Source organism: Canis aureus, chromosome 4 (assembly GCF_053574225.1).
Source record: "Canis aureus isolate CA01 chromosome 4, VMU_Caureus_v.1.0, whole genome shotgun sequence".
NCBI lineage: Eukaryota > Metazoa > Chordata > Mammalia > Carnivora > Canidae > Canis > Canis aureus.
Window position 1 is genome coordinate 78,506,857 of NC_135614.1, and position 13,040 is coordinate 78,519,896.

General features: G+C 34.9%; 1 long non-coding RNA gene across 2 annotated transcripts in view; it reads left to right on the plus strand.

Annotated features, from left to right (window-relative positions):
- The window catches only part of LOC144313047 (uncharacterized), a 554,585-nt gene extending 544,455 nt beyond the window's left edge, over positions 1 to 10,130 (plus strand). Inside the window, exons 7-8 of one of the 2 annotated variants that reach the window (XR_013378734.1) lie at positions 1,172 to 1,331; positions 9,978 to 10,130. This is a non-coding gene — a long non-coding RNA (uncharacterized LOC144313047). The remainder of the gene's footprint in view (positions 1 to 1,171; positions 1,332 to 9,977) is intronic. The other variant, XR_013378735.1, reaches the window with a different exon arrangement.
- Positions 10,131 to 13,040: the final 2,910 nt, after the last annotated feature.

The following is a 13,040-nucleotide window of genomic DNA, read 5'->3' on the forward strand; positions in this document are numbered from 1 at the left end:
GATCTTTTTTTAATTAATATCATGACACATTTTGGAGTCTACAAGCACTTCCTCCTACTTTAGCCATAGTTTAATCTCCCACTAAAATTTGATGAGTCTAGGAATTAAATTGATGGGTGTCAAATGCTTCACATCAGACTTTCATGAACTTGGATACCTCATTAACCTACATAATTGTTCTGGCTGCTGAGATTATTGGAGTCTTTAGACATATTTGTCCATGTATTTACTCTCCACGTCTGTGGGTCATAACACAGATCTACTTACTCTTATCAAAAATTCTAAGAAGACAAAGAAAAGTCAGATAAAAAAATTATTGTTGGGAAATAATTTCCTATAAATTCTGATTTTATAATGTATTATGAATTATAATGTATTCTGAATGTATAAGCAGAAAACACAAAATCTTCCATTGGAATGTAAAATGGATGTTTTCACAGAGAGGAAATGTCAGTCTTTCTTCCATAACTATGGGGTTTGCCCTGTACAAATTGCTTGTGTATGGAAAAATTTTCACTTATCTACAACTAAAAAAAGTGAAAATGAAAAAAAAAAGTGAAAATGAAACTGAGTTGAAATAATATTGAAATTAATAAGAATCCTACTTTTTTGTTTTCTAAACCAAGCTCCTTTTTTGACAATTTCATTGAACTCTGCAATATTTAACTGGGTACCTATTTGTAGATAGAGCAAATATGGGGATATGAAAAGATAATGATTTTTTAAAATTTTGTTTGCATCGTCTTTATAAAATGGGATATGATATTGACCTTAGGAGGAAAGAAAAGGTCATTTGAATTCCCTCTTCTTTTTCCTCTTTTTCCCTCTCTTCCTTCTTTCTCCCTTCTCTCTCTCTCTCTCTCTCTCTCCGCCCCCAGCTATTTTTGTGACAGTTGCAGAGTTAATGTGTCTATTTCACCTGTTATGAAACTGGTATACAGATGCTATACCCAAAATATCTGTACCCTATCATGACAGCCTACTTCAGTGGACTTCCACTTGCCAGGATGTACATCTTGGAGGTTTATTTGAAATGCTTTCTGCCTACAGGATCACATTGACCAGCCAGAGAATGACACTCCAGGCCATAGCATCAATCCCACAAGGAATAAGAGTTGGTATACATATGCTATATTATTTATCATAATTTCTCCATGTGGTTAAATTTTAGATGATCACTGTGGTTGCTGGCTTCCTGCCTTTTCCTGCCTCACTTCTCCACTACTCTGAGATTGCTTTCTGCACCTTTCAAAAAAAACCCTTGCACTTGAATTCTTCCTCGCATAAGATAACTTGGAATCTACTTTCAAGACAGCAAAAAGATGATCTGGGTAATTACAGAAAAGAGAATAGAAGAATATGAGAAAATAATTTGCTTCTAAATACATGAAATTTTAAGATTCAGGCAATTACTTATTTGCTACCAATGGGAAAAGTAAAACATTCATGCAACATTCACTTTATTTTGATACATCACTTGCTATATCTCTATATCTAATTTCCTTAAAGTCTTCAAATACCTGAATATTTTATTATTTACCACTAGTGACATCTTGTCATACATTTCAATTTGTTTATTTATTTATTTTTAAAGCTTTTGTTTATTTATTAGAGCGTGAGCAGGGGGGTGGGGGCAGAGGGAGAGGAGGAAAGAGAATCTAAAGTAGACTCTGGTCTGATCATGGAGCCCCACTTGGGGCTTGATCATGACCCTGAGAGCATGACCTGAGCTGAAATCAAGGGATGGCCACTTAATCAACTGAGCCACCCAGGTGCCCCATACATTTTGATTTAAACATAAGAAAATCACTATATTACAGGAGAATTAAGTGATTTATATGATGGGACCGCTAATTGAGCAAATCTACATGTGTCTTAATTTAGTGTTTTTCATACTTTTTTGACAGTGAACACCTTTGTTTTTATGAAAAAATAAAAAAGCAACCCATGCGCTGATGAATAAACAATAGACTATAACAATCTCACCAGCTGTTTGTGTCACCAAAGGTGCAGACATTTTTAAGGAAAAAAGACAGAAAATACCAAATGGGCATGAAGTGGACCCTATCTCTGAGAACTGGCAAGGGAAGGACTCTCTAAAAGGAACTAGTATGTTAATTATATTAGTCCCAAACTTACCCCTAGACTGAGGAAGACTTTATGATCGAATGCAGCACAGAGGAAGAAATTTTGCAGGAATATATCTCAGGTCACTCATGCATTTATTCATTCATTTCTCACATATTTGTTAAATCTATCTTTTGTACTTTGCCATTTTACATCATTGCACATTATACGTCTTCAGATGTTTTAACAGAGGGTTTATTTCCTTCTACTAAGTGAACTTTGAGAGTACTACTAATTTCAGGAAATTAAAAAAAAACTACTTCTTTTATCATTACAAAGAAGAGAGCAGGTTTATTCTTTATGCATTGAGTGGAGACTATCTCTGCCCTAGATTATTGCAGGTTATAATTTCAATACGCTGGGGTTCATAGACGTTGAGAAAAGAACCATAGGATATCATGAAAGGCAATTTCAAAAAAGTCTAATGGGGATATTGTGACAGGTGCAATATTTTATAATGATGTTAGTGTTGATGGTATTATTATGCTACCAACACTTTCTGTTTAGTGTGCATTATGCTAGACATTCTGCAAGGCCCCTTATATTTATTGTCTTATTTTATTCTCAGACTAACAATACAAGATAGTTGTTTTTTTCACTATTTTATATATTAAAACTGAAACTCAAAGCCATAAACCTAAATTTTCCAAGACAACACAGCAGGCTGGTGGAGTGATTCAAACACAGGTGCACCTAACCCTAAAGTCCATGCTCCTTAGAATAAGTGATGCCTAAATAATCATTTTGAGGTTAAAAAAGATTTATTAAGTGGGTAAGCAGCATATTAGCATATTTCTGCATACATGACTTAAAAACTAATAGCTGGCACTTGAAAAACTCGGGACTTTATGAAGGAGACAATTTTTATACATATTGGTAATAGAAAAGACAAAAGAGTCTATAAAATTATTTCTCCAACTTAATGACCTTAAGATCTTTATTTTTCTTTTAGTGACACTTTTCTTACCTGAAAATGTACTATTTTATTTTATTTTTTGCCTCTAGTTTATATTTGCAGTGAGAAACAAAAAGGGGATGCCTGAATTTTTAAGGAAGAAAGCACATTAATGTAATTTTTTCTCTTGGCTGTGGGAAACTATCAAAACTAGTATCTCAATATAACTTTGTTCCTTATAAATATCTAACTTATGAATCATGTGACTAATTTGTGTTCAGTAAGAAAATCAGCTCCCTACTTTGTAAGAATGACTCTTTATATTTGACAACATGAAATTACCTTTTTTTTTCTGCCTTCCTCCTCAAGTTGCAGGCTACACCAGATATTTAAAATGTACCTTTGCCAAGACCATATTTATATATAACTAATACATCTTTATAATTCTTGTGTCACAAGGAAGTATTTATTCATCTTATTGTTCTGTGTTCTTCAGCTATCTAAAGTTATTTTACATAATAAGTGAGTTTGTAAAAGTCTTTGGGATTGTATCATTTAATAGAAATTTTGCTATGTTCATTTATATTATTTTATCTTGGCTGATTCAATAATTCATTAGGGAAAAACTGTTTTTGGACTTGCTAGCACCAAGAGAGGAAATGAGAAAGAAGAATCACCCCTGAGTAAAAACCTTATTAACAACTATTCAATGAATTTAATCCTTTCTGGAATGCTGCCACCATTTATTTTTTTGGCATGCTGGTATATTAGATTTTATACCAGTAGTTCTTGTGTATACACCAGAAACATTCTTCTGATTATCAAAGCACCAGGGAAAATTCAACCTGACCTGACCTCTGCTTATACTATGAAAAGGGAAGGGATATAGCATTAAAAGTTATCAGTCTATTATTAAGAGATAAAAGAAGCAAGAGGGAAACTCATAAGTGAACTAAAATATGCTCATCAAAGATTAGGCAGTCTTAATTGCTACCGATGATTATTGTTCATATAGAGACACTGGGAAAAAGATATGTCCCATCCAAAATATGAAGCTTTTTCAAAATGACTAATTAAGAAATACTGATTCAGAACTGAAAATTTCACTTGAATGAGAATGTGCAGAGTTGCATGCCACTGACTTTTAAGTCTACAGAGGTCTGTATGAAATACAAATGCTGAAATCATAATTGTATAATTAAAACTTTAAGAAAATACAATGAAGAAAATAAAAGCTGGGTAAATGGACAAATAACTTTTAGACAGTTTTAACTTAGTTCAAAATACTTATTAAATACCATCTACTAACAAAGCAAAGTGGTCAATATATTTAAAGATCTATAAAATTTGGCCTAGTTCTTGGGTTTAATTGAGGATTAATAAGAGTTGATCAATAACATACAAAGAACAATAGAAAATAAAAATATCCGTGAAGATGTACAAGCACATTTCTATGCCTGCTCAAATCTTTGAAATAAAATTACATTAATTTATTTATATCTTCTCTGTTGAACAAGGCAAGCTTCTATTTGGTTTTGGAGACCAAAGAGAGGTATTCAATGAAGGAATTCATTTCAGGTGGATCTTGAAAGGAAGGGTAGGATTCCAACAGGAAGAAATGAAAGGAAGAAAATTCTAGGAAGAAAAAAATATGTATGTGTGATCAAATCCACCAAGTTTTGGTGAACCTTGGTGTATGTATGTGTAAAAAAGCTAGGCACTTCTTACCTGCATTTCATGGCTGTATTTTATACATTTTGATACATTTTACTTTCACTCTATTTCCAAGAAAATCTTTAAATTTGCCTTGTATTTCCCCTTTGCTTCAAGGTTATTTTTGTTTACCAATGAAAGGGCCTTTTCATTTCTGATACATTATTAATGTTGGTTTTGTTTCATTTTGCTCAGTTAAAGGCTATTTCTTTTACTTTGATTCTCTGGCAACTATTGAGGTGTGTTTTGTGTGTGTGGTCTACTGTATGGGAATGAACGTTCTGTAAGATCTGCAAAGTATATTTTCATCATTTATGTATATGTTCAAATATATATGTAAAATATTTACCACATTCTTCTGATTCTGTTTTTTTTATATCATGTGCATTTGCCAAAACTTTGTCCACTTAATTGTGAGAGATGTCTTAAAATCCCTGCAGTTGGTGAGTTTCTAGCCCATTTCTCTTTGCATTACCTGTTGTTTCTACTCTGTGAAAGCTGTTGCTGCATTTGGGGGGCATAACTATCAATCACTCTCTATTTGCATTCTCCTGGCACAGAATATGCATACGGGACGAATCATAATAGTAGTGTTGAATTGGTTTAAAAAAAGTGAGCACACTCATGTACTATGCAGTAGATCAATAAATAGATTGTTAACATCATCTAAGAAGTTCCTTGGCCCCTTCTAGTTACTTTTCACTCACTTCCCTTTGGTAGCCACATACTAGCTTTGAAAATCAGCTTTAGCTTTTCCTGATTTTGAACTTTATATAAATAGAATTAAGCCATTTTTTTCTCAACCTAGTATGATGTTTGTAGGATCTGCCCCTATTTATTTTTTTTAAGATTTTATTTATTTATTTATGAGACACACAGAGAGGCAGAGACATAGGCTGAGGGAGAAGCAGGCTCCCTGTGGAGAGCCCGATGCGGGACTGAATCCTAGGACCCAGGGATCGTGACCTGAGCCAAAGGCAGATGCCCAACCACTGCACCACCCAGAGGCCCCTGCCCCTATTTCATATAGCAGTAAGTTGTTCATTGTGATTGCCATAGTATTCCATTAATTGCTGGTGTTGAGAAGGGCTGCTCAGATCTTCCTTCAAGAGGACTTGCTTACCTGGCTTGGCTTTTGGGAGCATTGTCAGCAAAGGGCCACCTGCTGTCTCTTCTATCTGTTCTGTTTCAGCTGCAGAGGATTTCCTTACTTATATTATGCACTTCCTGTAACAATCCACATCTGGTTACTGAGCTTGGCAGATGTTATGTGGACCACCTTATTTTAATCCAGTTTAGACTATTCTGATCAGTTATCTTCATGCCCAAGATTCCTGCCTGTTTCGCACTGAGGTTTTGTTGGTCCTACGTCAAATTTCCATTTTCCCCTGTGTTCATTTAGCAATTCTCTTTCCTTCTTTTCACATGTGTCAATCTCTAATAAACATCTTCCACCTCAAGCTCTAGCTCAGAATCTTCTTCCAGAGAATTCGACCTGTGGTATCTATTTTAGGAGAATACTGTAGAAGAGCATCTGTTGTCTCTAATTATTGGCTATTACCAACAGAGCTCTAAGAGCATTCTAGTATATTTCTATTAGGAATATATCTAGGTGTGGAATTGTTGGATAATGGAGCATTTGTTTACTTAGTTTTAGTAAATGTATTTTTAAAAAATGAATATATTTACCACTGGTGTAGGAGAATTGCAGTTGTTCAACATCTTCACCAAATCTTGGTATTTTTAGTCTTTTATACTTTAGCCTTTTTAGTGGCTGTGTAATGGTCTCTCACTGTGGTATTAATTAACATTTTTGATTGACTAATGCAATTCAGCAAAATTTCAAGTATTCGCTGAATATTTACAGACGTATGTATTTTATATGAAGTAGCTTCTTAAGTCTTTTGCATGTTTTAATTGAGCTGTCAGTCTTTTTCTTATTGATTTTAAAGTTCTTCATTATTTTGGATATAAGTTTCTTTTTGAATTGATATAATATATATGTTGCATATTTCTTCTTTTAATCTGTGGTTTACTTTTATTATTCCTAGAGTGGTGATTTTGGTTAACAGACATTCTTAATTTTAATGTAGTCTAATCATCATTTTTTTCTTTATGTGAATAGTTTTTGCATTTAATTTAACAAAAATTTTCTGCAGGGCAGTTATTCAATAAATTTTTAATCCATCATTCCCAGAAAAGGGATTTTTAAAATCTTTTTAATGTCTAAAAGATCTGTGGTGGCATTTTTTTCATTCCTGCTATATAGTTTTAAAGATTTCTTTATTTAAGAGAGAGAGAGACTGTATATGCACAAGTAGGGGAGGGACAGAAAGAGAGAAACTCAAACGGACTCTGTGCTGAAAGTGGAGCCAACACAAAGCTTGATCTCAGGACCCTGAGATCATGACCTGAGTGGAAACCAAGAGTTTGCTCAACTGACTGAGCCACCCAGGTGCCCCTCATTCTTGATATTTCTTTTTTTTTTTATTTTTATTTTTATTTTTATTTTTATTTTATTTTTTTTTTATTGGTGTTCAATTTACTAACATACAGAATAACACCCAGTGCCCGTCACCCATTCACTCCCACCCCCCGCCCTCCTCCCCTTCTACCACCCCTAGTTCGTTTCCCAGAGTTAGCAGTCTTTACGTTCTGTCTCCCTTTCTGATATTTCCCACACATTCTTGATATTTCTAATCTATGGTTTCTCTTGTATCCCTTTACAGTTATCCGACTTCATATTTAAGTTTTCCATTCATAATTTGAAATGTGTCATTCCATTATTTTCTGTAAGAATATTTTTTTCCTAATGGTTGCATTTAAACAAATAACTTTATAAAATACCCTTAGCTTTACGTTCCTTTGTGGTTATTACTTACCCTTTTCTGCTACTAATGTTGAAATTATCTAGTAATTCTTCACAAAGCCTTTCATTTCCTCCATAATTTCATCTGAAGTATGATCATTTGACTCTAAGTTTCTATAAACAACTGATAATTTAGGTGGCTTTAATGAAGATTTAGGTGATTTTCTAAAAAAAAAAAATATATGGATAGTTCTTAAGTGGTGATTTTCATTCAAACTTCTCCATGTCCTGCTTGCTCTATTTTAAGAAGGTATCACTGTAATATGGGGTTCCCCAGAGGTAGATCCTTAGGTGAGGATTCATTTGTACATAATAAATTAAGGAAACACTTGAAAGCAAAACTGGGAAAGGAGTGGAGGCAGGAAAAGAGGAAAGGAGAATCAATCAAGGAGGGTGCAGTTTTCGGCAATGTCCTAACCTCAGCCATAAATTACACTAGCCTTTTTTTTTTCTTTTTCCTGGCTCTGGGAGCAAGAGCTGGGCTTACACCTGCATTCATTATTTATTGACTAAGAGATGACTGTGAGTTACCTCTGCTCTCTCTGCTTGTACAAGCAAATCTGCTCTAGTACCCGGAGGGCAGTATCCCAAAGAACAGTTGCAGCTGAGGGCTTGCTTATAAAATCAAACACACTAGAAAGCTGGGTAAGTATCACATAGAAAGGAGACAAGGGATCTGAGGGGGACCTGGGCTGAGCATGGGTAATTTCCACTCTACTAATCTTAACCGTCCAATTCCCTTACACCCACACCTTAGATATTTTAGATAGCTTACTCTTTATGGATATTGAAAATGCAAATGTTGATGAAATCTGCTTTATTAACATTTTTCTCTCTTTCATCATATATATGGAGAATACTGGCTTTGAAGAGACTTAAAAATGCTTACCTATATCATTATAATGGATATAAATAATTTATTTCAACTTAATATTTTAACAGTTATACTGAGCTTATTGTTTAATAATGTAATCAGAAGATCTAGCTGATTTTATTTCAAGAAAATTGATTGTATTGTAAATAAAATGAAATGTAGAGGCTTTGAGGGTTTTATAAAACTTTATAACTTCTAAAGACGACCAACTAGTGAGTACCAGGATCAACTAGTTAATATATATTACATAAATTCAGTGAATCTTTCTTTTCACAATTTTATGTTTCATTCTTCCTTATTTCCAAATGTCTATACCTGAAACCATTGTCATCTGAAGTGTAACCACTGAATGCTTTTGTGTGGTGGCAGGAGTAGAGGAGCAAAGGAGAAAGTACTAGATCCTAAGATAGGGGTAAGTTCATTAATACTCAATGTATTTTAATTAGAACAGATCTTCTTGTTAGTATATTCATGAGTTACTATATATTATCTATGCTGTTCAGGTCTTCTTTGATTTTCTTGATATTAAAGCAGCAGGATTTAATGATTATATTATTAAAATTCTTTAACCTACATGAATTAGGATATGATGGCTCAATAGTAAATAAAAGAAGTTTCCTGTAAAGATAGAAATCACTAAAAATTCAGCTGAATTTTACTAAACTATAAAAATTTTTAATTTTAAAAGTAAGCCAAGAATGTCTCAGGATTAGATTTTAATAAAGGATTGAAATACCATATTCCTTTAAATTTTGATACAACTAGCAAAATGGTAAGAACCTGAAAAAAGCTATTTCCAAATTAAGCTATCTGATTATTTGTGAACATGTAAGTGAAAGAAGTCTTGTCCTAAATTTATGTAAAATTTTTGGAAAGTATTTTATTCTACCTGCATATGCCCACATAACTTTAAAAAATATTCTTGAAAGGGCATTTTGGATACCATTCGTTGATATGATTTTATCCAGTGCGGGGGAAACATAAACTGTTCAAGTTTCTCAAATAGTGACAACCCAGGCCAGTTTAGTCAAACTATTATGAGAAACACACCTGTTGTCTCCTATAACTGGACTCTGAGGCTATGACTTATGGGTAGGAGAAGAAGTAAGGCTAAATGGATGTGTGAACACCTTGGTTTCTTATGATTATGACCCCTATGATAGGAAACTTAATCTACAATAACCCCCCAAATATTGAACTTCCTGACTCAGTATCATCTCTTATTGGCACACCAAGACTATTCCTCTGTATATTCAACATCTATATACTGAAAGATTATCTCTAAATCCCTCTCCTGTCCTTTCAGGAAGTTCATATAATTAGACCATTTATTGCCCTGTATCTCATTACTGTTTATTTCACATGCATCTGAACTTCCTTCAACAGAAGATAAAGGAATACGAAAATTTGAGGGGGAGACAGTGATGGTAAATATTAGAAATTCAAACATTAGATTCACTCCAAAATGCAAAATCTATTATGTTTAATTTTTAACAAAGGTTGTGGGAGATAGAGATTTCGAGGATGGTGGGAGAAGCAGAAGTCAGAGGTGGGCAAGCACCAAGTTGCAGCATCAAAGCTAGCAGCAGAGTCTGTGTCAGACCACTTACCTCAGAGATGAGCCTCAAGGCATGTTCTGATTTATAAAGTAGAAGAAATAAAGCTGCTTTTGGAAGAAGGAGAAATGGGGAAGAGGTGAGCATCCTTTCACTTATTCTGGTTTTGGGAAGCAGAGGAGGACAGGGTTCACAGGAGAAGCCATATTGGAAAGATGCTGTCTGTCTCTGGAGTAGCAGAGGAGAAAATCTATGACTCTGCATTTCTCTATCCTTTCATTTCCACAGAATCTTCTACAAATACAGGGCCTGAGAAAATCCTACTCATTTAATGATTAATTAAAGAAAAAAAAAAAGGAAAGGAACTAGCCCATAAAAGAAAATGTGCATAAACTTCCATAGAAATTATCAAAAACCATTATACTGACCAGAAGAATATTTCATAGAGCAAATTAAAATTAAAGCCAGAAGGAGAAGGAGGAGGAAGAGAAGTTAATTTTATGTGTCATCTCGGCTGGGCCATGGTCCCCAGATATTTGGTCAAAAACCAGCCTAGGTGTTTGCATGAAGGTCATATTTAGATCGAGATTAACGTCAGAGTCAGTAGACTGAGTAAAGCTGGTTACTCTCCATAATGTGGGTGGACTTCAAGCATTCAGTGGAAGCCTTAAAAAGAAATGAGTAGAGTTCCCTGAGAGAGAAAGAATTTTGCGTCCAGACTATCTTTAAACTCGAACTACGATATCACCTTTTCCTGGGTGTCCAGGCTGCTGCCTACCCTACAGATTTTGGACTTGCCAGACTCCACAATTGCAGGTGCCAGTTCCTTAAATAAATCTCTCTCTCTGTATATACATATATACACATACGTACACATGTATTTATATAATATATATATATATATTTATACATATATAAGTACATGGATATGGAAGATGAGAAAGAGCCAAAGACAAGGAAAGAAAGAACACGTACAAAGTTATCCTGTATGATAGACCTTTTTTGTAAAAGGTTATATTCTGTACTTGAGTTGGAATTTATTTTTGTCCCCAGTTTCAGTAAATTGCAAAATGCTCTATTCACACAAACAAAAGAGTTTGAATAAAGCTGATTTAATTTAGTCAACCAATTACTTGTCGACAAGAGAATGTTCCACTTTTTAGAATATTGTTATCATGTAAACGTGATTGATTTGTGCTTTGAGTGATTATAAGATCACTGGATGATCTGAAAATGTGCTTTGACAACATAAGATATTTCGACATTGCCTAATTTCCAGCATGGTAAAAACTATACCTGAAAGGATGGGTATGACTTCAACAACAGAGGACTTTTCAGAGTATATTTTAGACTCGTGAATAATTAGATAATACTTTGGCCTCTTGTCTGCAAACACATTTTTGTGTGTGAAATGTACACATTTGGTTAGCATCATTTTCATCCTCAGAAAAAGACTGATTTTACTGCAGTGATTTTTAATAAGAAATAAATGACTTTGAACTCTATTTAAGGAGGGGTAGGATATTTATGAGGAAAGGAGCTTTAGGAAGGCTCAAGGGGAAATGTCAGTACTCACTCAAGAAGAACAGAAAATGTCATTTTGCATTTTAAAAAACATGCTCATGACTTTGCTGTAAAATTCACAAAACCTTTTGTGGCAGGGGAAAACTTTACTTGATTAGGTGGCACCGTACATAGATATATATCAAATCCTAACTGCAGTGACTACCAGAGAAATGTTCATTGACATCCGGGGAAGACAAGCCCCTTTATATCACAGTGTTATTTGCACTTATATTGGAGTGGAAATACACCACAAGGACCGCAGCATTAAACTCTGTCAATTCTCAAATTTCAATTGTCTGCATGAGTAAGCATCATTTCCTAATAATAGCTAGAAAGACTGTTTTCAGTTGTAAACACTTTTCCTTTTGATCGAAAAAATACTATTTATGTCCTTAAGAGCTTCTCCAGGGTTAAGACTTGTTTTAAACATATTTTTTCCCCTTTGTGAATACCAGTGCCTATCAGTTTTAAAACAAGCCCCAGAATTCATTGAGTTTAATTGACTTCTGTTAATTATTAATTTTAAAAAAATTTAAAGATTTTATTTATTTATTTATTTGACAGAGAGAGAGAGAGAGAGAGAGGGTGAGAACATGAGCAGGGAAGCAGCAGGCAGAGGGAGAGGGAGAGGGAGAAGCAGGCTCCCCACCCACTGCAGAGCCTGATGCAGGGCTCCATCCCAGGACCCTGGGATCATGACCCAAGCCGAAGGCAGATGCTTAACCACTGGAGCCACCCAGGCACCCCCCGTTAATTTTTTAAATACAATATATGCACGGGATGAAAATATCCTCCAAAATTCTAGGATAATAATTAGAAAGGTGACACATTCCTTTGTTCCTTTTAACTTTTCTTCTTTTTATTTGTTTTGGTTTCTACCACCAAACTCCAAATAATATATACATTTCTGAGAGACGAGGGATGTGTTTTTTAACACTAATATTGATCTCACCATTATTGCAACCAAATTCTCCATATTTTAATCTGTAACACTTCTATTAATACCATTGCAGATTGGGTTTTCGAGGAAGCAAGCTGTGAGGTGAAGATCCGAGTGCAGGAAGTCTATTAGGGCGTGCTTTGACAATCTTAGCCTTGGGGGAGGAGGATGAAAGATGGGGGAAGAAAAAACCAGGCTGCCATGAAAGCTTGGCAAAAGCCCTTGCAGGCACCATGCAGAGCTGTGACACTGGAATGACCCTGAGTTGTCCCTAGGTAGGGACCTTGGGACTTATACCACACATTAACCAGCCACTACATGCCAGTTGCTCCCAATAAAGGCGTGTGACCTTAAGGAGGGTGACTCTTTAGACAAAGGGCCATTCTTGGAGTTGGCAGCAGTTGAAGACTACCTGCCAGCTGCACTCCCAGCGGTAAGAGGATTAAGTTCTTTAACGCTAAGGCAGAGTCTGAGTCTGAGCAGTGCACCGCAGTGCTCCC